The sequence below is a fragment of the Polypterus senegalus genome, chromosome 15 (genome assembly GCF_016835505.1).
Source record: "Polypterus senegalus isolate Bchr_013 chromosome 15, ASM1683550v1, whole genome shotgun sequence".
Lineage (NCBI taxonomy): Eukaryota > Metazoa > Chordata > Cladistia > Polypteriformes > Polypteridae > Polypterus > Polypterus senegalus.
Window position 1 is genome coordinate 28,981,948 of NC_053168.1, and position 5,702 is coordinate 28,987,649.

Sequence of the window (5,702 nt, forward strand, 5' to 3'; positions counted from 1 at the left end):
TTCTCTTATTTACTGTATCACCAGCACTTGCATCAGATTTGTGTTTCAGAGACATTCTTGAAGGGTGAAGACAAAAGATTAAGATGAGCTCTTCTGCACAGCACTGTACATGCTATCACAGCAGGAAGGCACCCGTTGTCAACACGTCTGATGTACTGACAAGAGACAACTTCCTGTTATGTACATAATAGTACAAGCAGGCTTGCTATTGAGAATGACTTGGGGTTCATCACTCGCCCACCACACAGTCACCTCCACTACAGTATGCTGCCTGCAGCGTCTGCCCACCGAGAACGAACATGGTGCGGCCAAAAGTGGGTAGTGGATTGCTCCCATTCAACAGGCAGCCATCCAAGGCACACTACAATGCTACCCCCCACTGCCCTGTTCACCCTCAATGACCTCCATTCAGCCACAACCAGGTCACCGCTTGCAGCATCACCAGCCGCCCACCGAGAACGAACGGAGCAGCCGTGTGTGGCGGACGGGCAGTGAAACACGCCCCACCGCTCCATCCAGCCTGCGTCCAGTCAGGAGCAGTAGCTGCGCCGTGTAGTGGGCAGGCAGCAAACCATCATCCTGCTCACGAGCGATAGCTGTAACTATGGACCACGGGTCACCACTTGCTGCCGGGAGCTGCCCACGGGACACTACAATGCACGAGCAGCGAAATTGACCCCCTCCAGCCTCCACTTGCAGCGTCCCCAGACTGAAGATGACAGAGCAGCAGTTACTGAGGTGCATGCGTCGCAGCTGCGGCCCCGTTCATAAGTTGTAGGTCAGATGTCCATAACCTGGGGACTACCTGTACTTTGTTCTACCAGTTTACAATAGAACTCTATGGAACTCTGCATCCATATGTGATAGATAAAGCCTTAAATCTTATCAAATGTGTCCAATTTGAAACAGCATAGGATTTTATTTAAGAGTCACTCTTTATAAGGCATCTTTGTGATAATGGAAGGAAACAAGAACTAATTATTTTATCACAGATTCTAGGTCCTATTTTCTCATGATAAGGATATTTTACTTGCTCATTTATGTACTTGCAGCAGCTCCAGAGTTATGACAAGGCAACGCTGAACCTCCACCCTCCCTTACAATTTGCTTGTTTTTTTTTACATAGTATACAAGCAAGATGTAAGTTAAATGGCAGCACAGTGAAAAGAGCATATAGGAGTTTCATTGTACTTTTTACACATAACAATACATCAGTATCGAACTGATTACACTGCATTTTATTTTTAATGAAAGCCTTGGATTTTTTAAAGATGCGAGTAACTTTTGCTGTATTGTGTCTTGATCAAAAAAAAAAATCCAAAAAAGACAAAATGCACGACAGAGCAGAGCATGTTCCACAAACCCTTGATTGATTTAATGCATGAACCTGACACTATGAGGCAGGAATAACATCCCACTTTGCCTATGTTAAAACATCTGTAGTGAACTTACTAAACTTTATTCTGATTGAACTTAGGTGAATCAGCATTGCTAAAATTGTCCTGCTGTGTGTGTGTGCATTCCTTCTGCAAATAGCAGGAGCCCTATCTGGGTGTTGTTCCTGCCTTGTGTCCAATACTTTCTGGGATAGGCTCCAGCTGGACTATGACACTGTTCTGGATAGGCAGTGTGACCAGTAGGAGGTATTGTAGCACCCTAAATAAAAAAAACAACAGCAGCATTTATTTTATTGCGTTTTCATACAACAATGTAGCTCAAAGTGCTTTACAAAATGACAAAAAGAAAGTTGTAAAAAGAGAAAACAATTAAGATTAAGCAATAACATTAAAGAAATAATTAACAACAAAACAAGGTAAGTTCAGATGGCCCAGAGAAAAGAAAAGAAAAACAAAAAACAAAAAATGTGCCAGTTAGGCTGGAGAATAAAAACAAAATCTGCAGGGGTTCCAAGGCCAAAAGTCCACTCAGCCCAGACTGGGCAATCCACCTAACATAAATTTTTCCAAATCAAACCTAGTTTTCAAGCTTCACATGATAGGATTTGATGAAGTTGGTCTCATGGGCAGCTGAGACATCTACCTTCATTCCAACATCTCAGGAGGCTGCATGGTGTCTTGAACAAGTGGTGGTGCAGATCGCCAACAAAACCCCCGAAGGAGCAGAAAAAAACAGCAGAGAATAGTAGAGATTAGGACAAATTGTGGATCCCTGAAGAATATGGTAAATCTATGCCCAAGAATGCCACTGAAAAAAGTAGTAGCAATGAAACGGCCAAATTAAAATTAGTTTTTAGCACTTTTTTTTTTTAATGTTCCACAGTATTAGCCTGGCATATCTCAATTGGTAAAGTATTTCAGATTTTAGGTGCATAACAGCAAAAAGCCGCCTCATAACTTCTTTTAAGTTTGACTCTTGGAAACATAAGCAGACCCCCAACCGAATATCTAAGGGTACGCATTGGAGTGCTTGAGGTGACAGCCATTCCAAAATATAGAATGGGCAAGATAGTGAGATGTGTTCTAATTTTCTTTGTCTAGTTAAGATTCAGGTTGCTGCATTCTGCACTAATTGCAGTTGATCGATGTCTTTCTTAGGTAGTCTTGTTAGGAGTGCATTTCAGTAATCTAGTTGAATAAAAAAAGCGTGAACTAATGTTTCAGCAGCTTGTAAAGTTATGAAAGGTGTAACTTTTGCTATATTCCTTAAGTAAAAGAATGCAGTCTTAGTAATCTGGTTAATGCATGATTTACAGGTTAGGTCAGAGTCAATGATTACCCCTAAATTTTTTACGTGTGCCTTAATTTTTAAACCTAAGGGATCAATTTTATTTCTAATATCCTCTCTATATCCATGTTTGTCATTCACTAAGATTTCTATTTTCTCCTTATTTAGTTTGAGAAAATTTCTACTCACTGAATTGGAAATACTGTTAAGGCATTGGATGAGAGAACCAAGACTGTCATGATTATCAGGTGCTATCAATAAATAATACTGTGTGTTGTCTGCATAGCTGTGGTAGCTCACCTTATGTTTTGAGATAATTAGATAATGGAAGCATATAGATTGAAAAGAGCAGCGGACCCAGAATGATTCCTGAGGGTAACCCATATAAAATATCATGTATCTCCGAAATACAGTGCATCCGTAAAGTATTCACAGCGCATCACCTTTTCCACATTTTGTTATGTTACAGCCTTATTCCAAAATGAATTACATTCATTTTTTTCCTCAGAATTCTACACACAACACTCCATAATGACAACGTGAAAAAAGTTTACTTGAGGTTTTTGCAAATTTATTAAAAATATAAAAAACTGAGAAATCACATGTACATAAGTATTCCCAGCCTTTGCTCAATACTTTGTCGATGCACCTTTGGCAGCAATTACAGCCTCAAGTCTTTTTGAATATGATGCCACAAGCTTGGCACACCTATCCTTGGCCAGTTTCGCCCATTCCTCTTTGCAGCACCTCTCAAGCTCCATCAGTTTGGATGGGAAGCGTCGGTGCACAGCCATTTTGAGATCTCTCCAGAGATGTTCAATCGGATTCAAGTCTGGACTCTGGCTGGTCCCCTCAAGGACATTCACAGAGTTGTCCTGAAGCCACTACTTTGATATCTTGGCTGTGTGCTTAGGGTCGTCCTGCTGAAAGATGAACCGTCACCCCAGTCTGAGGTCAAGAGCGCTCTGGAGCAGGTTTTCATCCAGGATGTCTCTATACATTGCTGCAGTCATCTTTCCCTTTATACTGACTAGTCTCCCAGTTCCTGCCGCTGAAAAACATCCCCACAGCATGATGCTGCCACCACCATGCTTCACTGTAGGGATGGTATTGGCCTGGGGCCTCATGTATAAACGGTGCGTACGCACAGAAATGTTGCGTAAGAACTTTTCCACATTCAAATCGCGATGTATAAAACCTACACTTGGCGTAAAGCCACGCACTTTTCCACGGTACCTCATGCGTTGTCGTACGCAAGTTCTCCGCTCGGTTTTGCAGACTGGCGGCACCCAGCGTCAAAGCAATGGTACTGTTCCTGTGTGGTTACTCCTTATTTTCCTGACGTGGCTTTATAAATACACTGAAACTAACCGCATATTGTTTATTAGTGTCATGCATCTGATTGTAATTAACTTGTAACAATATAATGGGCGGTATACAGTTTCATGGACATGCTGTCTCAGCCACTGCAAAACATTTTAAAGCCTTTCCTGTACAGACCTCGCGGTTCAGAAACAGTTTCATCCAAAGAACTTTAAATGCACTTAATCTACAATCACCCCACTGTAAACTTGTACTATAGTTATAATATTGCACAACCTGAGCCACTTTATAAAGCGCGTATTTACATATGATGACGATATCATTTTTAAGGTGAAATGCAGCAAAATATGTTTATTAAATTATACAGATAAAACTTTAACTTCATTCAAATAATCTATATTCTTCACTGGGAGTGTCGTGAAGGATAGAATAATTAAACATGTACTACGAAGATATTTCAATGTTCCTTAAACGTTTTGAAGAATCGGCGCTAAGCTTACAGATGGCTTAACGTCTATTACAGAGCTGATTGTGTGGCGATCGGTTACTTGGGGAAAGAAAAGCAAGGACTGCAGTGACGGCTACCCCAATATATATTGAATATAAAACAGAAAGAGAAAATAACAACACAGCTAAAAACGCAGCGACAAATTTCAGCAAAAGTTAAATGCTTGTGTCATGAGCACAAGGCGACTATGCAGTGTCTGCAACGGACGTGGCCATCCACCGTGCATAAGCTACCTTACTGACATTGGTGGGCGAAGGAGCCACCGATTCTTCCTCTGCCCAGTGCCACCACAAGCCTAGAGCCGTCCCTGACTTACTGCTGCAATAAATGATTTTGTCGAAGTGAAACACATGTTTAATAACGTGCTTTAACTCCTATCATCATGAAAATCATATCACGTATACATCTCAGTATTTTAGTTATTCAGAGAGCTGTAATATCACGAATGTAATGGATTCTGTGTCCAGTTGGAGAAAGAGAGCCGGTTTAAGAAGCAAGTAGTGATTCACACACATAGAGCACATAGAAGATCACATACAAAACAAAGCATTTAAAGTGCTACTTTAATTATGATGTGATTTGAGAAACTGGTTAATTAAACGATTTTAAGATGAAGTTTATGATGTTCTACTTTAATGACAAAATAAACTACTTGATTAAAGTGGAAATGTCGAGATTGAAGTTGACACGCTATGTCACTCGATCAACTTCCATTTGTTGATTATACCACGGTTTAATTAAACAAATAGTATGTTTTTCCTTTGCCTCCACTTGGTATTCGCTGAAATTCTTATATTTTCCCCCGTGCTTTTCTCATTGCCTTTTCACAGATGGCTGAGTTTAAGGGCGATTTATATTCATTTGCATATTCAAAGAGGCGTAATTCTGGGAGAAGTTGGGGCGTTACATAAAGCGTGTTCACGAGCGTTAGTTTTCACGCTGATTGGGATTTATGTAGCAGAAGAACGTGGAAGTTGGAGTACGCACAGATTCCTGCATCCGGATTTTTCTGTGCGTAAGCACATTTCGGCTTTTGTGCTTACACCATGTTATAGTGCGAGTTCTATGCACGGCGTTATACATGAGGCCCCTGGTGATGAGCGGTGCCTGGTTTCCTCCAAACGTGACGCCTGGCATTCACACCAAAGACTTCAATCTTTGTCTCATCAGACCAGAGAATTTTGTT